This window comes from Daphnia pulicaria, chromosome 7 (assembly GCF_021234035.1).
Source record: "Daphnia pulicaria isolate SC F1-1A chromosome 7, SC_F0-13Bv2, whole genome shotgun sequence".
Classification (NCBI taxonomy): Eukaryota; Metazoa; Arthropoda; class Branchiopoda; order Diplostraca; family Daphniidae; genus Daphnia; species Daphnia pulicaria.
Window position 1 is genome coordinate 6653976 of NC_060919.1, and position 26479 is coordinate 6680454.

The following is a 26479-nucleotide window of genomic DNA, read 5'->3' on the forward strand; positions in this document are numbered from 1 at the left end:
AACTACATTGAGTTATCTCTTTTGCGCGCAATTTGCCTTTACAACTGGGAAAGTACTTTTGTCTGAAATCAATCGGTACAAACAATCTCTGACAGGATTTGCAGGAGATAGATTGGCATTGAGATAGGGTAGGGATTCTGATTGCTATAGAGGTTGCTTGTTGCTTATACTGACTACCCATCGTGTCATTATGATTATTGATCGTATTTTTTCAAGAAAGATTAGTTTAAAATAGATAAATTTAAGTATAAATAATTAAAGCCTTCTATTGAAAGGGTCCCTATAGATTACATATCCTGCTAATAATAAACACATCCAACCAAAGTTTGCAGTTTCTTTCTCCATTCGTCGAATCTCTTTCTTTAACAACATACTTACTTTCTGAATTTACATATTTTTGGCACCACACTGACAATGAAGTTAATCTTCTAGTTGCCTTAAGTTCTCACTCTCTTCTTGAAGCACAGTTAAAAGGAGACGAATTTAGTTCCAATGGTTCCAAAAGATGTTCCCAGTTTTCATTTGTTGTTGGTCAGTTGTAATTCTATTCACCGAGGATCGTTTACACTTGAGTCGTCGACTGAAACTTAGTGTCGTCTATTGCTCTTTTGTAACGGTGTTATATCCTGAGCACAGGCTAAAATTTGGCAACCAGATATCCATATCAATGCCAGTCTGTCTGGCCGAAATAATTGTGGTAATATTTTGTTATTTTATCCGCAGTTCTGACTCCTGCCAATCTTGTCAGTAAAGTGACATTTGCGATTAGATAATATAGAATATTAGGAGACCACCTAATATCTATATTAGCTTATGAAAGTCCAAAGCTCCTGTGTCTACCCCCATTCGTCTGAATTGTATCTTCCATCCTCGTCTACATATCGCACAGCATGGAATTATGTGCTTTTATCTCGCTTTTATCTCCCAACGTAATTTGTTTCTTGACGGCATATAGAGTTGTTGTTAAGGTCTGTTAACGTCTAAATTCTTTCTTTGAAGTGCTGCTTGATTTTTTTGTTTTTGAACATTTTTGGAAATTTTTTCAACCAGATTCTCGAGGTAAATTATTTGTGGACTATTTTGGAAAAAAGAAATTTAGCACCCATTTTCTTTCCTACTGGATCGGTGAAGTTTCTCTGGACGTCTTTGGTGTTTTTGGCTTGATCCACCGGACTAATAATTTGTTGGAATCATGGCACTCTTAGAAGACCAAACGTATTGGCGGATTGCACCTCAACGCGTGGGATTTCTTAATGATAAAATATAAATGATTTCTTCTGTTAAACAGTTACTTCTTTACTCACTCGATTTTATAAATGTTTAGCAAAGAAGCCCAAAAGTCCAAAGTCCAACGCTTGGGACTATGAGGCCGAATTAGCAGACAGGCGATCTACGCGGCCTGAACCACTTCAGATTTGGAAAAAAGACGAATTCATTGAAAAAAAATGAGCGTGACTTCATCGAGGGAAGTATCACTTTGCCGAAGTTTCTTAGAATCTCAAGAAATCTTACGGAACCTGATGTAAATATGATAATAAATTTAAAAATTTTATACATGTATACGGTAATTAACGCCTCTTTAATATTTGTTTTACAGAATGAGTACGGATCTTAATGACTCTTCCAATAATAGTCATGCCGATCAAGAACAACCGGCGGTTCGACATAGGTGCCGATTTTTGACTGGATCAGTCAGGGCAGTTCAACTTCCTCCTCCTACCAAGGTTTGGTGAATGTAACCAAGGCGAAATGGATGAGAATCGTATCACAATCCATGCCCCTAAATTTGGTAAAATGGTCACTGTATCCCGATATCTATACTAGTTACTGAAATTAAAACTACAAGACAAAGCTTTACATTTAGTTAACTATTAATATATTCCGTTTACCCTAATCCTTCTCGTTATTAATTTACGATTAGTAACTGGTTAAAAAGAAGTGAGTGTGAAATTCGAAATCACAGTTACGGACCCTATAAAACAATAACCACTCGCGTCATTTTTGCAAGGGTTTTTGGAAACGTATCGTCTAGATGTGGAAAATTAGGATTTGAGAATCCTACATACATCCTTACTGATTAAATCCTGGTGAAAAGGCCCACACACAATATTACGATTGCATTTCCAATGTTTTTACTGAATTGGGAAAGCAGTTACATATGGACATTGAATACTAGTGGAACGACACGAACATCAAATGATAATCTAGAAAAACGCAGTGTTATTTCATTGACTACGAACTAAATATGTAACTAATAACTTACTCAATCTGTTGCAGTCCTTTTCAATTATTTGGCATAATTTCCACGCCTTTTCCATTAACTTTTGAAAGATGCATGAGCACTGGCAAAATTTTGCAAGGGTGGTTTAAACTGACCAAGCAGACCAATCGTACGTATGAGACAACCAGTTTATTCAAGTATCTTTTACAAGCTACGGAACCAAAGGGGAAATACATAAAGTAAAAAAAAATAAGAAATCCTAATTTAGTTTCTTTCTCAATGATAATTTAGTTTTCATTCTCAATGATAATTTATTGCTTTTAGGTGGGATTGGGTGTTGCTGATGGCGTTGAACTCTGAAATAGTCAAATCAGACCCTGACGAACTCAAATATATTTCAAATTTTACTCTAACTTTTTTTACCTTTTTTCTTTTGTTGATAACTTTGCAAGTAGCATATTGAACTTACCAGTTACATTGTCTAATAGGGTGCCGTTCATTTAAAAAATAATGAGTTGTCTTGACCAGAAATATCATTTACTTCAACAAAGGAACCTTTACAATCCGGTTGTCGTCGGAATGTAAACAGCACTTTTTTTCAATAAAATCACTCATTTCCGTAGATCCCAGACAACAAAAGTACGAGTGAGTCAACCACTTCATTGAATAATCCTCTACAAACTACTGACCCTAAAATTTTAATGTCTCAAGTAATTAAAGATAAATATCCCGATTCCATTACTTTTTGGTGGAATTTGGCGTTGATGATTGCGTTAAGTCTGAAACCATCCTACCCAGAATAATTGGTTCTGATGTGACTCAGTAATAAGCCACCAATTATTGAATATTTCAATCTCTTTAATTATATTATAGCTTTTTACGACAAACAACATTTAAGATGTCCTAAGCAAAAACAAAAAAATGGGTGCTGCCATCTATGAAAATCTGACGAAACCGAAAGGAAAAAAGGCAAGTTTGAACTTGTCTGTCTGGCGGTAATTGGCAATCTTGAATCGATGTCGAAAATTATTTCCCTAATTTGTCAACACTGTTCTCTTTCACCATCCCCCCTTTTTTCTTAAGTAGTCGAGTCCCTTCCCCCCCCCCCTGCCCTTGGCGAGAACGGGCAGTTCAGAACAAGACGACGACGACGAGAGTAAGCCCTTCTCTTTTTTTTGTGGGGGGGGGGATGACGGCCAATACGGTGTAAGCCAAAAGAAGGACAACACTCTTGGTTAAAATCAGACAATAAAAAAAAACAATCCCCATTGGGAACCAAAAACAAACCAGTCAGGGGGAAAACTAAGAGCGGAAAGACGAGGTTGCTTCGTCGTAAAATTGTTCAATTAAAAGAAAACCAGAACGCACGCCATTTGACGTCCCATGTGTAAATGGGCACAGGAAGTGGGGTTGCATGCAGTGACCTGTCTTCTCTTAATCCTGGCACCTCGTATGGTTTTCTCAGAGAACGCGATTTCCGACGAAAATCGCAGGATGGGCAGCCACGACAACTTTATGCAATCCAGCAGGGACTTCTTCCTTGCACGTGCTGCAGTGTTATTAATAATAATTAATATATATAAATATCTAGATAATAAATAATGACTTACTTTTGGACCGTTGTCACCGGTTGAACGGCGGCGTCGGCTGGACCGACGAAGGCTCACGCTGGACCGACGACGGCGGACGCTTCTCCGCGAGTGACGTGGGCTTTCCGGTGACGACTTCCTTGAGGATACCGGGGAAGGGGCAGCAGGGACGGACGGGGCAGCAGGGACGGCAGCGACAGCAGCGAGCGAGTGACGTTGGCTTGCTGTCGACGAGTTTGAAGCTGAGCTTGGAGCCTCAGATGGCGTGGAATTGGCTGAAGCAGCAGATTGGCTTCTCAGAAGATTCCGTTTTAAGGACAATTTTTGGAATCGGTTTCTGGAAAAAAAATGAATCAAAATAAGGAATAAATATAAAAGACGATCACCTAGATACTTACGTCAAACGCTGGACCATGCCCTGTTCCGGTGTGGCTTGCTGATGGGATAGGATGGGATGGCCCGGCGGGGTGGCGGCCTCACTTTTTCCTGCTGCTGGCCTCGAAATATATGTTGGCTCCTGTTGGATGGTGGGCCAATTTGCAAAAGGAGCCGGGGATCAAATATAAAATATATGGCCAAGAAAAAGTCGTCGTCGAAAAAGAGCGCAACTGACGGAATATCTCGTGCACAGTTCTTTTTAATCCATATGGCGATTTGATGGCAGGCGGCATATAACGGTTGAATTCAGATGGGCGATCTAATGAGCTCGGACGAGATAATCACTCGGGCCGACAGAATCCGGTTGCATTCGTGTGTGGCGCGAGATGGAGTAGGGCGGAAGACAAGACATTTTCTTTTAAAGAAGCGCATATAGAATGGCGGAGGGGGGGGGGGAATAAGACAAGTAACGTTTCGGGATTAAGATGGGTAGACGGCCTACCAACAAATTGTATTTCCACATGCAATAATGTCTCACTCCCGCATACAAAAGAAACATTTCTTTCCGTCCTTAATTGCCTCGAGTGGCGTTTGCGAAGAATTCGCCATTCTTGGTCAATTCGGCCACCCCAATGGAAAAGCAGCCAACAAGGGCGGCGATGACGGGCGAAAAAAAAAACACTGCCACTTGAGCATGGTCCTATGCTTGTCAGATTTGACTGCTAGAGCCCAGCAGGCATTCACAATTTGTAAGATGGTGGCGACGATGATAATTACTTTATTTTCCCTTGTCGATCGGCGGCGTTTGCTGGGTCTGCTGGATTGACGAGAGCTCACGCTGGACCAACGAGCGCTCACGGAGCTTCTCCCCGAGCGATGTTGGCCTGCTGTCGACGAGCTTGGAGCGTCAGATGCCGTTGAATTAACTGAATCATTAGATTGGCTTATCAGAAAAAGCGGTTCTAAAGCCAATTTTTGGAGTCGATTTCTGGAAAAAAAAATCAAAATAAGGAATAAATATAAAAGACTTTCACCTAGATACTTACTTCAAACGCTGGACCATGCCCACTTCCGGTGTGACTTGCTTTGCTCCTTTGGTTAGGCTTTCAGGGTCCGGCGGAGTGGCGGCCGGTCTTTTTTGCCGCGCGGGGCGTGCGAGGTGGCGGCCCTCCCCGGTTTTTCGCGCGGGATCTGCGGGTTCGCTGCAGTTTTCAATTTTCTGCGCGGGGCCAGCGAGGAGGCGGCCGCCTCGTTTTGGCTGCTCGGGCTCGCCGTGGGCGGTGTTGGCGGGGCGTCCGTCGCCTCATTCGTTCCAGGCTGTTTTATCTCATTCATTTCGACTGCTACTTGGCCTTCCCTGTTTGTCAGACAATAAAAAAACAATCCCCAGTGGGAACAAAAAACAAACCAGTCAGGGGGAAAACTAAGAGCGAAAAGACGAGGCGCCGGTTGCTTCGTCGTAAAATTGTTCAATTAAAAAAAAAAGAACGCACATCATTTGACGGCATGTATCGCAGTGAGCATCCTTTGCTACCTCTTCAGAAAAGTTTTTGACGTCGATCTTGGTTATGCTGTAAGGCTGGATGTAGACACGAGTTTATTAAACAGCAGTGTCGAAGGTCTGAACACTCTTCTCAGCTTGTGTCCGTCTCTTATAAAAGTTGGCTACACTATGGGTTTAATATGAGAATACAGGGAACACATAATTTGAGTAAGTAGTCCGGAAGGGCATAACTTATAATCTTACAATACCCCCTAATTTAGAAACATACGTCCCTGTCTGATCGAATACGGAATAAGTATATATATATTTTATTAGGTTATTAGATATATCTTATTGTGTAAACCAGAAATAATTTGGGGCGTACAGGCTTTTTTTTAAATATTGGAACATGGCTATAAGCATATTAGGTTATATTAAGGAATCGAAATTTTTTGGACAAGGAAGGGATTTTTTTGTTTTTCACTCCTCTAGTTTTTTTTTTTGGAAGATAATCTTTTTCACCATCTCCAGTTCTGTAATTGTGAATGTGCTTAGGCTTCGAATTTCCAGTTGAAGGGCGTCTATTCGGTTGTTGGTGTCGTTTGGATCTCTCGCTCTTTTGCAGCGCCATCAGAAGTACAATGCAATGGCAGTGACTAAGAGAATGATTCCTAGGCCAGTAGACGATATGAGAGATGTAGAAAGCGTCTCTCTGGAAATCCATGATTAATAATATTCGAACCTCTCATTTAGTGTTCGAAATAGTGGTTGGTTGTTTTTTTTAGCTATTTTCAATTCTTCTGTTGAGACCGTCCAGTCGGAGCTTTCATTCGGAGATTTGTACAAGTCGAGAAGGGGAAATAAGGATACATTCTGGAGTAATACAGCTAATGTGTTCAGGGTTAAAGGAGGGGGATGGACGGCAATTCTGTTGTAAGGGAAGAATTTCCTCGAATACTATGTCTAATTTTAAAACTTTTGGATATTGCTGCACAGTGTAAAGGGACAATTAATGTTCCGCTACCTACTAGTATAAAAGGCTTGGGGTAAGTATACTCGTTTATACAATCAAAACAAACTGTGACGGGTTCGGGAAAAAAATACGCCCATGTTCTGTCTTTGATTGTCAATATTTGTTCTTTTCGTGACTTGATCATTAACAAACTACATTTTTCGGCTATACCTTTTTCGTCTTTAAATACTACTGATAATTCACAACTTGTGGCGCCTGCCGTAGACCATGCAGGGAAATTTTTTACACTTGTCAAAGAAGGCATGGGTGAACAAGAGACTAAATCTTTAGTGGATAGGGGTATGTAAGAATAGTGTTCTTTACTTAGTGCTACTACAGGAATGTTATTTTTCATAATTGTAAAATTTTGTGTACCGGGGACTTTTGTTGGAAAAGGAATAATATCGAATACATCAAACGCAGATTGGGGTATACGATAATGGACAGTTCAATAAAAAGACGGATTCCATCGTTCGTCACTATGGATTTTACCATCGTTAGATGATAATAATTCCATAAGACTCCAGATGTCGTGGGAGTAAGTAACGTGTTACCAACAGCTTCTAGGCCCTCTACTAATACATTTGGTGGCAATAAATGGAGTGGAAGTTTTCCTATCGTAATAATACTGATGTTTGTCATCAAGTTTTGAAGGGTCGACTCTGCTCTAGTAATAGTCTCTCTAATGGTGTCCAAATTTGTGAGGAAATTTAGCATTCGTCTTCTCTCATACTCTTCTCTTCTACTCTGGTCATTAAATTCTTTCGTTACTTTATTCAAATTACCGGTAATACCATTGGTGGCGTTAATTAATTTTGAGAGAAGGATATCTTGAGCAACGTTACCGCTATGCAAGGTTTGTACATTGTTGCTTGTAATTCGTTAATGTGAGAAATTTTCCCTGCGGTTATTTCTAAATTTGCGATGTGTCCATGGATTTCAATAACATCATTATTATCTGCTGTTCCAAATAGACATTTGAGCGCCGTTCCCATTACAGGCCCAAAAACCATTCTTTTCCATATTTTCCCCCAATATCTTGGTTTATTTGACGTCAAGTCGTTAATTGTTTTCAAAAGCTCCATTAGTTGTTTAGTTCTTGACAAAAAAATTTATTTTCCTCGTTGATTCTCTTTTCTCATTCTTTTTCCCATTCGGTTAGTACGGTGGGTATATTGGTTTCATTATGGGCCGTCCTATACTTTTTTTTAGTATATTTCCGGAGTCCTTAACATATTAACGAATCTGGTCCACTACTTTTTCGTAGACAGAAACTTTAATATCTGTCGTTAGTGTCCATACTGAATTGGTGACTATCAGTGGCTCCCTGCGTTGTTGGATGATATTTCCGTGGCCCCAAACGTGCGATTCTTTTGGTTTTTCTGCTTTTGCTTGAATGTCCTTGTAATTAATCAGGTAGATCCACATCCATAGGAGTTGTTTCACGAACGTCATTTCCTATTCCAATAATGTACATAAGGATGTTGTCTGAAGTAAATGTTTGATGCGTAGTCTACGGATGCGGATAAAATACGGATATTTTAGCTGTTATGGATGCGGATTCGGATTTCTACAGATTTACTTTTTCCGATACGGATTCAGACAATTGTACAGATACGGTTATTAAGGATCTCGGATTCGACTAGACCTACCCATTTCTTTGACTTTCGTGAATTATAACTTCCTGATGTGGTCTATTTTTTTGTTTGTTTACTGCTTGCCTCCTGTTTGATAGTAATATGGTTTTTTTGTGATCCTCCCCTTTCTGGTAACGTATACCCATCCGTAGGGTTATTTTCGCCTAGTCCCTCTAGCTCTTCCGACTACTGATTTCTTGCCTCCGCCACTTCTTCAGCACTAGTGGTCTCTGCTATAATCGGGCTAGTTCCCTTAAATAATTCGTCCTTTCTATTTCCGTTACCCGCTGATGTTGACTGGTTGTGTAGGGATTGTCTCCATTTTTCTTCGTCGGCCCAACTTAGTGGCTCCTCTTCCGTCTCCTCAAATGGCTCATGGAGATCCGTTTCACTTTGTTCACCGTTAATGGCCTTCTCATTACTGTTGCTCCCTTCCCATGGCACTTCTTGCAGTGCCTTTTCCAAAATCTCGATTGCCCTGTTGACTTCTCTCCCAGGCTTGCGTGGTGATATCGCTGTCTTATTCTCTTCCAAGTTTTTTTGTGCAGACAGGCTGCTTTCTTGTTCGCACTTTTTTTTATAGTTTGACCGAATTTTCCCTGCGCTGTGTATCTTTTCTGGTGAGGTGTCCTCATCCCAGAATGAGACGTGTTTTGTTTCCTCATTTGATTTCGTTTTCTCTAGTAATTTCGGATCGCTCTCTCTCCTCCTTTTGAAGTCCCTCTGTCGAATATATCCGTTCCAATGCTAACTTTAAACGATTAATCTGTAAGTCTGACTGTCTTATTCTGTAAGTCAGGACATAATTCTGTATGGTCCCTTACAGTGGACTTTAGTTAGTTTTTGGGTAACTCCTATCTTGCACGCTGTATTTTGTAGATAGACTTTTTCTCCTATTTCGAAGTGTCTTAATTTTGTTTTCCTATCGTAGTATTTCTTTTGGTATTTGTGAGCTGCTACCAATTGTTTTTTTTTACGATCCCGGATGCTCCTTCTAATTTACTCAGTAGTCTCTCTCTATACTCCACTGCATCCCTGAATCTTGCCTTCTTTTGGGCTCTAATGGGCTCTCCATCGTTGTCGAATGTCTCACTACCCTATATGCGAACAACACTAAGTTAATGTGTTCGTCCCAGTCTTTCTGATTTTCTCCACAATAATTCGCTATTCCATCCATTGTCTCTCTACTCCCCCGTTACACTTTGGATTATACGCTGTTGTCGCTAACTTTTTTACTTTGAACAGTTCACAGACTTTTGCCACGATTTACGAAAGAAAATTTGACACCTTATCGTTCAGCAGTTCCTTCGGAATTGAATACCGCGAGATGATTTCTGTTACAAGCATTCTGGCTATCATTCTAGCTTCTTGGTTTGGAACGGCAAAGGCTTCCGACCACTTTGTGAAATGGTCGATAATGACTACGAAAACCTTGTTACCCTTCAGTGTTGCGGGGAAAGAACAATAGCAATATGTACAGTATGTATGACAATCTGGCCCATACTGGGATACCCTTCAGGCCCACCTCAAAAAATTCAAAGAATAAGCATAAATCATGCTCAATAAATCATTTAAAAAAGTGGACAATAGCTCACAATTTTTTTGTCTCAATGAAAAACATTCAAAGATCGATCCCTACCCCATATTCCGTCTGGGTGATCATACCAATCGTCCAAAAAATACATATAGTACAACAAATCATAAAATTCAATACAATTATAAATGCAAAAACTCACAGTAAAAGTAGAAATATACTTAATCCAATTGGTATCAATGACAATAGGGAGGAAGAAAGTGCAAGAATATAAAAGATAAAGCCAAATTAAGTGACCGCTCCGAGCAAAAAATTAAGAAAAACATCTTCTAATGCTCGTAGGTTTTGTAATGAACGTTTGGTACTTGCGTTGTGTTGATCGTAGTTATTGAAATATTGATTTTTTTTCGTGTTGGTTGATTCCTTATTCTAGCCAATTACGATTAATTTGAGTATTTATTTTCGTTGAGACTCGGGGCTTGAACAGATGTCACCTGCCGTCAAAGATAGTATTTACAGACTCTAAAAGAAAAAAACATGTTTATGGCTGTATTAAATTAATAAATTAGGCTTATAACTTTCACCATGCCATCATAGCCTTCTTCTTCTACATAATGACTATCACCTGAAAGATGATAAATGTTTTTTTTTTATTTGTATAAAAAATTTTGGTTTTTGGTGGTGTATATTTTCTTTTTTATCTCTTTTGTACTATTTTATGAATTTTCTGTTTGAAAGTATGGGATAATAAAATTAGGGGCTATCGTTTTTTGTTGCAGGGGGGCATTTTTTAGTATTAGTTTTCTTTTCTTAACTTTTTTCTCTTCTTAACTTTTTACTCTTCTCTCTGCTCTTCCAGCCATAGAATGACGGGAAGGAAAGATACATCAATATGGATCAATATGAACGAAATGAATCCTACGGATGAGGCGAAAGACGACGGCGATGGCGATATCGAAGACGACGGCGATATCGAACCCCGCCTAAAAGCCACAACTCGTCCTATCCAACCCCACATTCCCCCCCTCAAAAGGGCTGGGTCAGTCGTGTTGTGTAAGTTTTATTTATTCGTTATTTTGATTGATTAATTAATTTATTATTTTTTTTTTTTCATTCCGGTGAACCAGAGACTTCTTCCTCCATCGATTGACGAGAGCGGCCGACCCTGTCTTCGCGGCCGACCCTGTCGTCGTGGCCGCCCATGTCGTCCTTGCCGCCCCTGTCGTCGCGGCCGCCCATGTCGTCCCGGCCGATCCAATCGGCCGATCCGATCCTGTAACCACGCGTCTTTTCGCTACGGTTACACGCACAGACGACCTGTTTTGACACACCGAAAGGTACGGTTGGAGGCGCTTTTTTGCTACCCCTCTCCTCGTTCTGTGCTATCCCTGTTTTTTGTTGCAGGGGGGCATTTTTTAGTATAAGTTTTCTTTTCTTAACTTTTTTCTCTTCTTAACTTTTTACTCTTCTCTCTGCTCTTCCAGCCATAGAATGACGGGAAGGAAAGATACATCAATATGGATCAATATGGACGAAATGAATCCTACGGATGAGGCGAAAGACGACGGCGATGGCGATATCGAAGACGACGGCGATATCGAACCCCGCCTAAAAGCCACAACTCGTCCTATCCAACCCCAGATTCACCCCCCCCCCCCCCGCAAAAGGGCTGGGTCAGTCGTGTTGTGTAAGTTTTATTTATTCGTTATTTTGATTGATTAATTGATTAATTCATTTTTTTTTCATTCCGGTGAACCAGAGACTTCTTCCTCCATCGATTGACGAGAGCGGCCGACCCTGTCTTCGCGGCCGACCCTGTCGTTCTTGCCGCCCCTGTCGTCGCGGCCGCCCATGTCGTCCCGGCCGATCCAATCGGCCGATCCGATCCTGTAACCACGCGTCTTTTCGCTACGGTTACACGCACAGACGACCTGTTTTGACACACCGAAAGGTATGGTTGGAGGCGCTTTTTTGCTACCCCTCTCCTCGTTCTGTGCTACCCCTGTTTTTTGTTGCAGGGGGGCATTTTTTAGTATAAGTTTTCTTTTCTTAACTTTTTTCTCTTCTTAACTTTTTACTCTTCTCTCTGCTCTTCTAGCCATAGAATGACGGGAAGGAAAGATACATCAATATGGATCAATATGAACGAAATGAATCCTACAGATGAGGCGAAAGACGACGGCGATGGCGATATCGAAGACGACGGCGATATCGAACCCCGCCTAAAAGCCACAACTCGTCCTATCCAACCCCAGATTCACCCCCCCCCCCCCCCCGCAAAAGGGCTGGGTCAGTCGTGTTGTGTAAGTTTTATTTATTCGTTATTTTGATTGATTAATTTATTAATTTATTTTTTTTTTCATTCCGGTGAACCAGAGACTTCTTCCTCCATCGATTGACGAGAGCGGCCGACCCTGTCTTCGCGGCCGACCCTGTCGTCGCGGCCGCCCATGTCGTCCTTGCCGCCCCTGTCGTCCTTGCCGCCCCTGTCGTCGCGGCCGACCCTGTCGTCGCGGCCGCCCATGTCGTCGCGGCCGATCCGATCCTGTAACCACGCGTCTTTTCGCTACGGTTACACGCACAGACGACCTGTTTTGACACACCGAAAGGTATGGTTGGAGGCGCTTTTTTGCTACCCCTCTCCTCGTTCTGTGCTACCCCTGTGCCCTTTTAACCTTGTGTTGAGTGCGTGGCCCTTCAGTCACATCGCTTTGGTCCTGGTAGAAGCGTTCCTCTCTCTCGCTCTCTATATTCATCTATCACCGTTTTTTTCGATAATAACGTGACAGAAAAGGTAAGACCCATTTTCTATCAAAATTGATTTTGTTTCGTCGCCAACAAAACTTGGAAGAGAATAAGACAGCGATATCACCACGCAAGCCTGGGAGAGTATTCAACAGGGTAATCGAAATTTTGGAAAAGGCACTGCAAGGAGTGCCATGGGAAGGGAGAAACAGTACTGAGAAGGCCAATAACGGTGAACAAAGCGAAACGGATCTCCATTCTCATATTAAACCCAGTTTCCACATAGTGTAGCCAGCTTATATAAGAGACGGACACAAGCTGAGAAGAGTGTTCAGACCTTCGACGCTGCTGTTAAATAAACTCGTGTCTACATCCAGCCTTACAGCATAACCAAGATCGACGTCAAAAACTTTTCTGAAGAGGCAACAAAGGATGCTCACTGCGATACACGAGGCTACAGTCCCGGTGACGGCACTACCTGTTCCCGTTCCATCGGCTCTTTCCACCCCTGTCCCTGCTGGATTGCAGAAAGCTGTCGTGGCTGCCAATCCTGCGATTTTCGTCGGAAATCGCGTTCTCTGGGAAAACCATACGAGGTGCCAGGATTACGAGAGGACAGGTCACTCTATGCACCCCCACTTCCTGTGCCCATTTACACATGGGAACGTGCCGTCAAATGACGTGCGTTCTGTTTTTTTTTAAATTGAACAATTTTACGACGAAGCAAACGGCGCCTCATCTTTCCGCTCTAAGTTTGCCCCCTGACTGGTTTGTTTTTTGTTCTCACTGGGGATTGTTTTTTCTATTGTCTGTTTTTAATCAAGAGTGTTCTTCTTTTGGTTTACACCGTATTGGCCATAATCCCCCCACCCCACCCCACCCCCCCCCCCCCCAAAAAAAAGAGAAGGGCTGACTCTCGTCGTCGTCGTCTTTTTCTGAACTGCCCGTTCTCGCCAAGGGCGCGAAGGGGCTCGACTACTTTAGACAAAAGGGGGGATGGTGAAAGATAACAGTGTTGACAAATTAGGGAAACTATTTTTGACATCAATTCAAGATTTCCAATTACCGCCAGACAGACAAGTTCAAACTTGCCTTTTTTCCTTTCGTTTTCGTCAGATCTTCATAGATGTCAGCATTCATTTCTTTGTTTTGCTTAGGACGTCTAGTGTTGCCTGCCCAACTCCCCCCTCGTCACATTAAGACCAACCTTACGCCCCCCCCCCTACGACCGTGACGTCGAATTTCTGACATTGAAGCCAATATCTATGTGGACAACTTGATAGCTGGGTGCGATTCTACAGCTGAAGCTATGGAGTATTATTCTGCATCCCGCTCCATCTTTCAACAAGCATCTCCATCCTATCCTATCCTATCCTCCTATCCTGGGCATCAAATGATTCCTCAATCAGCGATCGTACGATTCTCGATGGCGTCGCGGTTTCCTCCCCTCTCACAAAGGTTCTACGTTTGTTCTGGAATCGCGAGACCGACACCCTACTCTTACCCGTTGTCGATTTATCACCGTTTTGCGCATCTGGACCGACTAAGCGTGATGTCTTACGAGGGATTTCATCCGTTTTTGACCCACTCTTATTTATTGTACCCCTTTCCATCCCTGCCCGCATACTTTTTCAAGAAATATGGAAGATAAAGCTAGACTGGAACGAGCCACTGCCTCCAAGCTTCTATGATCGATGGATCGTCCTCGCCGCCTCTCTCAATGGTCTTACTCCAAAGATCCCTCGTTCTTACCTCGCCTCCAGCTCTCGTGTTCATTCCTTGCACGTCTTCGCTGGCGCCAGTCCGCAAGCGTACGGCGCGGTCACCTACCTCCTTGATGGCTACCAGAGCTCCTTTGTTATGTCTAAAGCCAGAGTTGCGCCTTTAAAGAGTGACCGCCCGCAACTGACTCTCCCACAACTAGAGCTTATGGCCGCCATCATCAGAATTCACGTCGCAACGAACATTATCGTTGTTTTCAAAGCGCTCGGTATTTCATTGTCAATAACAATGTGGTCGGACAGTCAAATCGTTTTGTGGTGGCTCTGAAGAAACGACCGGAACAAAAATGTGTTTGTCGCTAATCGTATCTTTACACTACAAGATTTTACCCGCGACTACTCGGCCAACTGGCATTACTGCCCAACCACATAAAATCAAGCAGACCTAGTCACTAGAGGTGTGACTCTGAATCAGCTTCAGGCGTCTCCTATCTGGGTTAGTGGACCATCATGGCTACCCGATCGCAGCGCCTGGCCACAATCGGAGTCGTCCGGCTTAAAGCCCGCTCAAATTCTTCGCCTGTACGCTATCCCACCTGATCCAGCTCCGGTTCCTTTCCTTGATATTGCGAATATCATGGATATTACTTGCTTCAATTGGACGTCGCTCAAGCGAACGACGGCCCGTGTTTTCCGCCAGTCCGCCAATTTTCTACAAAAAGCGCCAAGCTGGATTTCCGGACCCCTCACGACAAAGGAACTACTAAATGGTCAAATTCAGTGGATCCATCCGTTCCAACACTGCTATTTCGCTGCCAAGATTGAGTTCCTTCGTGACAAGAAAGGTCGCCGGCCTCCCTTAGTGACTCAACTGGATCTATACCTTGACGGTGATTATCTCATTCGCTGCAAAGGTCGGTTACTCAACGCCGACATTCCTCAAGCCGCCCGCAACCCTATTCTCCAGCCTAAATCCTCTGAGATCTCAATTCTCGTTCGTCAATCCTTTTGTAGAGTGAGTGTTCGAATTATTTTATCCACTGTGACCAGCTGGCTTTCTCGAATATTTATTAGGTCGAGGTGGATGGGGTCAGCGTTGAGGTTGGTTATGATCGGTTTATGGTCACTGCAAAAATAGGAGCCGAGAACATTTCTGGAGTTGAGAGAAAATCGAGCTGGCGTGACGATAAGTTTGATTGTAGAGAGTTTAAAGACAGATGGGTTGATTTGTTTCTGGGTCCCAAGTCTATTGGTATGATGAGAAATTTGTCGGGGTTAATTAGATCGTTACACGTATTTTCCAACTGGGTTTTCTTAGGGAGATAACTCCCATAGCCAGAGGTGTGCATTTAGGTAGCGAGCTAGTATGAGCAGTATGAAATGAGTGGTTGATAAAAATATGATATCTTGTGGGGTACAGTTTTGCACCAATTAAAGCCAGCATGGGCTCAAACAGCATACTTGGTTTTTTTGTTATAAGGTTCAATTATGTTATCTCTTGATATAAATGCCCGTCGTCGCTTCCCAGTTTGTAGTATGATATCACATTCTTTATCTTCGGATTCAGCCAATGGAAAAAGTTGTCACCATCAAGGGAATCTCTTGTGCCACGATTCCCACGGTGTAATATAACGTATCTTTTCCCATAAGCGTTTCAACGAAAAGATCAAAATTATCAAAGGCAACTCCAGTGTTGAGATCCGGTCTGCGAAGCAAACTTTCAGGCAATAACTTAGATTCCTCAACAGCACCAATAGCTTGCTCTGTTTCCAAACCTTCTACAAAATTGCAGCTCACGCAATGTCCAAAACGGTTCATTACGTCATAATCATCTCGAGTTTTCCTATATTGCCAATATATTGTACTAAAAATTTCAACGTCCATTAGTACATCCCTAGCATCAATGGCTTTGATGGCTTGTAGAGTCAATGTATTAGTGACGGCAAAAAGAATTTCATCCATCAAAGTATCTATTCTTATCATCTTCTTTCATCTCTTTCTGTTTGAGATATTGCTTTTGTTTTTATGTGCCTTGAAACCTGAATTGGAATGTCAAGATGACAATACATTATTGAGATACAAAAATTACATTCATATTTCTCCTATAAAACAAAGTTTACCTGCTAACAGACTTACAAAGAAGGTTCGAAGCAAATTTGGTGGTTTAACATCTCCGGCAATGAGATCTCGAATGTTAATGTTTTTCGGTAGAATATTGCGGGGCGTTTCCAACATCAAATTGCGAAGGATGAAGGCGACGTCTTTTACCTATAAGTCAATTATATATTACTAAACTAAGATCAACTTACGTTCTCCGTTTTCTATGCTGGAAGTGGGGACATCAAAAGGGTGCATTTTCAAAAAATTAGGGAAAACAGAAAAGGGGAGATGCTTGTTCCTCCAGAATGAGTCGTCAATTTTTTCAATAATAGGAATAGTTCTGTGTCTGTTTTTTTTTAAATTGCCGCTTGCCCAGCTGAAGAAACTTGCTACTTCAACCTGACTATCACTGAAATCCTGCTTATGTTTTAGATTTCTGTTGAAATGAAGAAATGGCCGATATATGTCATCAACAAGATTGGGACACCCAACAGTCCATATATGACATGATTCATTGTTTAGTATTTATTGTTTATTTCATTTATAAGTGTTTCGTTTTCATTTTTTCTAGGAATCAGAAAACAACACCTTCTATTATCCAGAAAACCCCAACGACAACTTGGCAAGTGTCAGCACAACCTAAATTACAATAAAACATTCGATGAGCTATACCGCCTGTAATGTTTATCCCACCAGGGACGCCTCCCTCCTGAGATCGTCTTAAATGGTGGTAAAAGCAGGAGGAACTGGGGATGGTTGCGGGAAGTTCAATTTGTTTACTTATGTGTATTTTTTTATTACTGTAGCATTCTACAAAGGGGCTATACACGAAGAGAAAATCGTGATTTGTAATGCGAGAACTTAGCATTAGGATGTTCAAAGGCGCTATAAGATCTGAAATCATAAATAGTGATACCGCAACTAAAAGTGGCTTCGCCTCAGTCTCCTTTCTACCCATATTTTCGTCAGACTGACGGATTCAAATTCAATTTCACCCGTACAGCAACGGCTGCATCTGCTGTTTGGCGCCCCTCCCCCTTCGCGGAATCACACCCTTTCATTTATCCAGGCTTGTCAGGTGGCACTTGTCGTTCAGTTCTTCTGAGTGCAACTACTCACCGTCAATGGAGCTGGTGGAGACGGGATGAGTTATCAGTACGAATTGGTTCACTTCGAACTCCGTGCAGAGTCTTGTGAGATTATTGTGTTGGAGGTGTTGACGATGAAAACAGTAGCCAGCCCAACGCAGATAACGAATTGGAGTCATGCTCCACTACCAATGCAGCTTGCAGTCGTAAATCATTCCATCTAAAATGCAGTCAAAGTTTGATGTTTCAAGCCATTCCACGAAACGCTTAAATGTTAAATTCCAAATCCTTCAATACCTTCATAGCTGTGACTTTTTTCTTAGAGTTTTCAAATTCTTAATGCAACCCTTTCTTAAATTCACCGTTTTTTTATTTTTAAGATTACGATTCCAATTTATAAATTGCAAAACAATAAAAAATTACCATTTGATTTGAATTAAACGATATCTTCACTTTATTGGATATTGGTTTTCATCTCATGATCTCTCGCATCATGCAAAACCAACATATCCATTCATAATTGAGTTGTTCCATAATGTTTGTTTTTTTCAATATTTCAATAAGAAATTCTCGAAAAAGGGAAATATTTTAAAGATCACAGAAATAACATTTATTTATTCAATCTCGATTTGATGAAGTAACACAATGTGGGGATTCAATTGCAAATATTTCAAGGAAATGAAACGTGACATCAACTGGGATACCACCAAAGCAATCACCAGTTTGTATCGCAGTGGATTTCTAGAAATTAGGAACAAAATACAGGGGAAGACTAAAAGATTGCAGCCTAATTCCTACTTCAACTTGACAATATCTGTCAAATGCCAACACAGTATACTGTGTTTTAGCACTTTACTGAATACGCCACCACATACAGGAATGTTATAAAAGAGCAATTATATCTGACACTTTTCTAATTTTTTTATCTGTTCGGCGGAAGTCAAAGGTTTTTGCTTGAATAATATCTAGATGTATTTGGTTGTTCATTGAGATGTTGTTTTTAATATGTAGTGTGAATCGTCTGACGCCTTACACATCACGCTGCTTTTTAATGGTTGTTTAAAGTTACCTTTTATGCAGGCAAAATAGTTGGATGGGTTAAAAAAAAGATAAATAAAGTTTTTCACTAAAATCCAAGACCAAGCAAAGGAAATAAATTTTTCCAAGCGTAACTTTAAAACTATGTCCCCTAACAAATCACCAGGAGAAAGCTCATCATCCTATTCGTCCTACCAACGAAGAAAAGTGGCCCCAACTTGAATATTCCAAATGAGTTATTCAAATTGGATTCTGAATGGAATATACTTTAAACTATTAATGTATTGTAAATTTTTTTATGAAAATGTGTGCATCACTCACCCGGTTGTTGGGAACGAGAGACACCAGACTAAAAGGTGGAGAAAATTTGGTGGTGAATCTCAATCCTGCAATGAAAAGGTTTCATCAAAGAAATGTACATTTAACATCAATAATAGTAAGACAAGTATACAGTCATCAAGCTTTCTGTAACGTAAGTGGATCAGATCATGTACGTTTTAGGAAATGCCCTATCCCCCGAGAAATATTTTAAAGATCAAGTATCTACATGTAGCAGTTGTAGGGCAAGTTCTAAAACCATTATAAAACCTTGATAAAAGACGATAAACGTGATTTTGCTGATTCTCAACCCAGTACATCAAAAAAATATACAGCCAACAGCAAATATGGCATAATACAACATATTGCAACCATATACTGGTTCTTTTAAAATATTCATTATTATCTCCCTTAATTTAGGAAATGCTGTCTCCGATTACGGTGATTATAAAGATATTTTTGCATCTAGAATTAGATCAAAGAATCGTTCTAATAAAGCCCTTACAGAGGGATGAAGTAGCTGACGATTTTTCTGATTCTCATTCCACATTGAAGAGATCTTCTGCAAACTGTAAACATAGTATAAAACTATTTTATATAATTGTTCACAGATTTTGCCGTCCTCACTTGAGAATGAAACTTATGATTTTCAAAACTTATTCCCAATTAAATTTGAAGCTGATTTTGAAGTAGTGGAGAATCACGGCTTGAGAAAAACCGAAATTTGGGATCTGAATTAGTAAGTTCACATTTACTTTGTTGTACATGAATTTAACAAGTTTGGAAATTAATCCAAGTTATGCTGATTTTGATTGATTTTGATTGATCACATGATCGCATAGTTTGGATTAATTCAGTGTTAATTAAATCAGTTATTTCACATGTTCGTGAATAGTTTCTTATTGAAGGGTCCGATAAGAGAAAAATGGTCTTCAATATCATGAACTCCGCTTGAAATAGTCAAGTGAAATAATTGTTTTACTAAATTAAAGATTTGAAATGAAAGTTCCGGTTGGTTCATTTTCATTTGTCATGTTTGAAAACAACTTTGACCAAATTTTTGTTAGTAATTAAATCATAAACGATATTTTTTGAAGTTCGTAATCTATCATTGTCGAAAATAGATCAGAGAAATGTAAGATCTACTTCGTTTGCATATGTAACAATGGAACATTGCACGGATCCATCGATTTTATCCTGAAAAAGTAAGGGCATCGGCTACAATAAAACGATTTCAGTCTAACAAAGGAATAATGTAACCGTGTGACCTGGACGAGTGTAACGTAAAGTAAAGTTTTTTCACATAACCATTAATTGCTAACACAGGACGCAGGTTGAAAATCAGTCAACGGACACCACCACTAGTGATTCTTCTGATTTTCAACTTTTTCTATAAGACACGGACATTGATGTTAGAAGCACTTTGCATTAACAAACTTCCACCTTGCACCAGTCCAAGTGCTGTCCACACTTTCCTTTAGAAAGGTAACATTCTTTGTCCTAAAAATTTTGCATTCAAATCCCTACATCTACCTGAAGTGTCCTAACAGGGGTTTGCTGTGGTGTAGCGACAGTAGCAAAACAAATCCGAATGTAATTTTTCTTTAAAAAGCCCCCTATCCATATTGAGGGAAACTGTTTTAAACTTTTAGCCAACATTTAGAGGCTAGGAACAAAGCAAAAGGTTACATACACATCAAAGCTTTAGAGTAAAAAATGCGACATGAAAAAGGAAAGTCATTTGGTTCTCGACAGTTCTCACTTGTATTGCGAATTTTATTCCACACATGCAATTTAAAATTCTGTGTTTATTTTTTTGGGGGGAGGGGGGAGTGTGGCATGTTCTCGCAGGCTTCACGACATCAATTGACATTCCCTTTTAGACATAGCTCCAAAAATAGCCGTGGAGAACTTTAAGAACAGCAAAAATAATCAATTTGGTGTAACTATAACATAATTTTTTTTAATTCAATATTTGAACATTTTTTCATGAAGATTAACTATTAAAGGTTTATTTTGATGTATTGAATATTGTAAAATTGCTTGTTTATTCCTGATTTAAAGTAGGCTAAGACTTTTTCCTCACAACAAGAATTCTTTTAACTGTGAATTTGACAAGAAAGAACATCTCAATTTTCTGATCTCTGTTTAAGTGGTAATTTTTATTCCCATTTCCTTCTTCTTCTATATGAAGACTGATTAGAAAAATAGGGAAGATTAGGTAAAGGGTAACAGTCTTTACATCAGATCAATGAATCTCCAAGACGTTGGGAATCCTTAAATTCCTTATGTTATACAACTTTTGATGCCAGTCAATTTTATTTCATTGACAATGAGAGTGGGGTGGTTCTTTGAAACAGCTTTCAACAGTCTTACAATGTTCACTCTTTCCTCATGAGGTTTTTAAGAAAATTATGATAGAGACGGCATCAACTGTGACATTGTTTTGTTGTAAAGAATTAAGTGCACTAAGTTTCTGTTCACTTAAATTTAAAAGGCAAATTAGTGTCGTTTCTATACACCACTGGCGCTATGCTACCTTTTTTTACTTAAGGGGCGTATAAAAACAACACTAATTTTCCTGCCTACGCCAGCTGATAGAGGTTGTAAACCGTAAATAAAGTCTTCTGCAGTCTCTGATTTCAGAAACTCGGGAAATGAATAAATCTGGTAAAATTCGAAAATGATTCGGATCATCATGAAAAACTCAAAGTTAGTTTTTGAAAGGGTAGTGTATACACGGTTTAAAAATAAAAATTTCTTCTTGAAAATTTAATACATAAAAATCAATGTGAAAAACAAGTTTGGGCCACAAGATAACACGGTTGGCGTCGGAGTGATCCGATACTTTTGGAGCCACTTTTAGAGGCCAATCCCATAAACGAAAAAATCTGAAAAATTCAGACAAAACAAAAGATAAATAATGACATAAATTCCAAGTTTTGTGAATTTATGTCGTTTTTCACTTTTTGCCACCCGAAAAACCAACTAGAAAAATACACGCCGCCTTATGGAACGGCGCGGGGTGATCCTATACTTATGGAGGGGACTATAATTTGTCCAACATCAAAACCATTTTTATAACTTGCATTAACGCTGATTTATTTATTCACTTAAAAAAAGAACAATCGAAAAGGTTTGTTGACATGAGAATAATGAGATGAGAAAGAAAGCAATGGAATTTTGGGCCAGTTTATTTAGTTCTTGGGCTTAAATTACTATTCAATGTTTAAAAGATAAACCTCTCATTTGAGGTTGTTTTTATGTTGAAATAATTGGTTGCAGTATGCAATTATATTTTTTTTTCTCGTTTGTTCGGCGTAGTTATCAATATAATGTCTTTCTTTTTCGTAGGTCGTATGCCGTCGTCGTCCTTCATCGACTTCTTGAAGACCTCCATCCGCAGCGGCTCCATAGTTGCGCAACTCTGTGTCAAAAGTTGATCAATACTTGGCCTTACTTCTCAGCACTTTCAACGTAACTTGTTTAAAAGGTTTGCAAGTAATTGAGCCAAGTAACATCTGATTTTAATTCTAATTCTGTACTACTGAAAGGGAGTTCGAGCTTGGTTAATCCATGAATTTCGGTAAATCTGGCGTGATAATCTACCTTATCTACCTCTTCTTCTATGAAAAGACCTGGAACTTCTTCTAACTCCCGGTTGATTGAATTAAAGATTTGTGCCATTCGCCAATATTAAAACTTAAACTTTTCAGTTGACGTCCGGTTTCTGCCCACTTATACAACGCTTAACTGTGCAACAAATTCAGCCGTAAAATGTTTCATGTTTCTTTTATTATGGCCACCACGTGAAATATATCCACTTTCGGTAGGTATCTGCTGTTGAATCATTATTATTGATTTACTTTTCATATTCTTCGTCGACGGAAAAATATATAGCAACTCTACAGCAAACAGACGGTGTCGTATGCCTAGCAGCAAAGGGAGCATTTTTCCACCGATAAATATTGTAAGATGAAAAACATTTCGGCATAATGTATGATTTATTGATTGAACTTTTTTTTAAAAATTGGAAGTAATACCATTAGGTGGTGGAGAAGAGGAAGTCACCCTACATCATAGCGTTCAAAACTGTTTATCGTTACCCGTTAATCTAACAGTATTCAAATTGCGTAATTTCACTTATTTGTCTGGCTTAATTGCCAAAAAATTGTCTCTTTAATTGTATGTGTTTCACCCAATGTCCTTTATCGTTGGTACGGTAAAGAGAATTCATTGTGGTTATTTCTTTTTCTCCCATTGGTCCTTTCTTATAGCTCATGTACTCGTCTTGCGAATTAGAAAAACATTGAGGTTCTTCTTGTTTACGTTCGAAGTAAGGTAACGCATCGTTTTCATAAATATTCTGAAAGTTAGTTTATTTTCTCCAGCCATGATAAGGTAGCGACGATGATAAAAATGAGTCGGTGTGTTTGCTCGTAAAGCAACTGGAATCTATCTGAATACATTGTGTAACTACTTATTAGGCTGTCAATCCAAGAACAAGGTTTGTTGAATTCCTTTTATGGCTTGCAGGCATTTTCACACATTTATCTCATGGTAGAAATATCCCTCTTGCGCCTGGAATTTGAGTTCAGCAACATAATGTTTTATTGTTTAAATTAGCTGCTTTAAGCATGGTTGGAAAATTGTTTTCAGATTTATTTCAGTGCTGAGTTAAGTAACTATAATAATGAAATTAGTACGATCCGGAAATCGCAGTAATTCGGTTTAAAAAAAAATTTCGATGTATTCGCGTTGACGTTGGCAACGAAACCGAAATCATTAAAGAATAATTGCCTTGTCAGACATTAATGTGGTTTTCTGGAATGGTTAGAAATTAAATCTTGTTACGCTCTTGACTGGGAAAATAATGGATTTGTCTTTTTTTTTGCTTTCCCTGGTGCCATCGCCGTCTATGGTTAAGTGTGCACACGGGATGGTTGTTTTTACAATGATTACTTGTGTTGCATTTTTTCTAGTTTTCTTGTCATTTCATACTAACGTGATTCGATGGATATAAAATGTGCCGCAATACCAGGGAAAGAAATATGCAACATGATTGGACGACGAAATTAATTGTTTACTTGAACTTGTAGTAAATCTATTGAAATAAATTGTTCCGAAGTCTCCACAAAATGAGGTAAAATAATTTTTTTCAGCTATTTTAAGCATCCTAATTTTCTTTTCATTTGTTTACAGTACTGGAAGTCAGTGTTCACTCGATGGATGGATTCTTAGTTTTTGTCAGAACAAGCCGTGGTATCTTACTGTTATCTGGATTCCAATCCCCTATCCCTGCATGTGCCTGATACTGAATCAATTAAATTTTTAAACTGACAAATATCCAATGGAAATTTCTTGTGTAAGAATTTTAAAAATCCTGGTCGCGAGGACTAGATTCATTTCCTAGCCTTTACTATTGAAGCAGTATTGAAGGTACTACTTTTAATTTTATTATTACTCCGATTAAACCATTGTTGGATAAACATATTCAAGAATTAGAAAAAAAAATTGTATTTCACTAGGATCCGGTAAGTTCTTGCGTTTAATGGAATTGACTGCTGAAATAAGAATTACTAAACTACTAAAACTAAGGAATTCCGAATCTGCCGACTCGCCTGTCACCACTATTTTTGGTAACTGAGATTATGTCCACCAGGTGGCGCAGTGTATATTCACGGGTGACGAATCAATCACCATTTGTCTCCGAAACATTTCACGAGAACGTATTGCACTCTCACGGCCGCATTACCCGCATTTTCCATTATGTAACTTAAATTGGTAATTCTCGTTATGAAACTGTATGATTTCTGAATGATATATTTGTGCATGTTTATTCACAGGTAATCTAACCTGTTACTTCAATTCTTCTGAATTATCTTATCACGTGTCCTGAAACTGATCTTATGTCACTCTGCTGAAATGTCGTTGCGTGCTACTTGTTCCATTTGTATTTCTCAACACACTCAGAAACTCTTCGCAGAAAAGTATGTTATTTGAACGAATTCATCCATTTAGATTTTTATAATTGATGACAGATTAGATTCTATGTGCCAGATGTAGAATTTACATTGTAACATCTACTGTGGATTTGTGTTATTATGATTAAATTTCCATAGGGTTGAACTAGACTTGAAATAATTAGTTGGGAATTCTCGTGAAGTTTAGATTCCTTAGTCAAATTTATGGTCATTGAAGGATTGTTGAGAGACCGTTAAGCTTACTTCTATACCTTTAGAATATCATGCGTAATTTACTGCATTATGAGACATCTCCTTCTCAGTGTTAATTAAATTTTTTTATTGTTTTGACAGCCTTTAAGTATGAGCTGCAGTCAATAGGTTGCAGGTGAGAACCAGTCAGCTGTTGCTTTCAGTTTGTGATGCTCCCTGCTGCTGTTATCCTCAAATATGTAAGCTATTCTGCCCAATAATTGTTAGCAATCCATGCAGAAACCTGAAGCAATTCACAAGAAAGTAATTATGTTTGTCAATTTCCTTTATCAAGCTGTAGATTAAGTAATGAAAATAATATATCCATTTTATTCAGTAGTAGTGATTCAGTGAATCTGTGGATATGTGGATGTGTGGTTTAACATGATTTGATTTCCATCATTTTAATTTTTTCTTATTAGTTTGAATGTCTTGTTTATGTGTAGATTCCCATGCATAATTTCTGTTAGCGAAATAATTTTGAAGGATTCAATTATTTTACTCTTGTCAATGAGATGTCACACAAGAAATGTGTTCACTATAGTCATTTCAATTTGTAAAATAGGTATAGGGCCAGGTGAATTTTAATCATATGTCCATGGTTTCGTCGCAGTGAGCTGGTGAATGGTGTGGTGAGCTGTTGCTCACAGTCTGTTGTGCTGGTGTTTTCCTGGAATGTGTTGATTTTTTCATCAATCTCGACTTGCCTGTTTGCGTCTCCAAATTCAATCTGTAATTGTTGAAAAAGTAAAGTCGAATGTAGATTATGACTATAGCTGATGATGATAATTATTCTAAAACAAAGGCACTCATCTCCCTATCTCTCGATCTCCGATAAAGTACTGAAAAGACATACGAAATAAAATATAAAATGATATAAGTAAAGAATTGTGTTTTATATTCCACCACTTTTTTTACAACACATATTAATAACATACACACATACAATTACGTTGGCTGCCACGCTATACAACCCGTAGGTTGCTCTACTACTTTACGTGCCACGTCTTAAGGATCCATGACCAAGGTGGGGCTTGCCATTGCTGACAAGTCCGGGCTGACACGGTGACAGGAGAATATGGAATGCACAACCTCTAGAATCCATCACCGCATTGACAACGGGGAAGTCTATGGTGCATTGCCTAACGGGGCCCTTCGGCGAACAAAAATGGAATGGTACGTTTTTAAGTGGGGGGAGTTTATCTCAACTATGAAAATAGATTACTTGGGAAAATAATGATTTTAAAAATAAAATAAAAAATACTGTGAGAATCAGCATAAAAAACTGATTCGAATTATATTGATTTCCAGCTGATCCCTTTTACATGCAAAGACCCTATTCGTTCATTTCACCAAGAGGTGTAACATTTCAGCGCTAGATGTCATGGCAAAAAAAGGCA

At 39.5% G+C, this 26479-nt stretch overlaps 2 long non-coding RNA genes across 2 annotated transcripts; both read left to right on the forward strand.

Moving 5' to 3' along the window:
* Window positions 1-872: 872 nt before the first annotated feature.
* On the forward strand, window positions 873-1840 carry LOC124348624. The gene is made up of 4 exons (XR_006920065.1): window positions 873-968; window positions 1051-1059; window positions 1132-1522; window positions 1598-1840. It is a non-coding gene; the product is annotated as an uncharacterized LOC124348624 (long non-coding RNA).
* A 22884-nt stretch (window positions 1841-24724) lies between these two features.
* On the forward strand, window positions 24725-26121 carry LOC124348602. Its single transcript, XR_006920059.1, has 3 exons — window positions 24725-24854; window positions 25182-25343; window positions 25645-26121. It is a non-coding gene; the product is annotated as an uncharacterized LOC124348602 (long non-coding RNA).
* The last annotated feature ends 358 nt before the right edge of the window (window positions 26122-26479 follow it).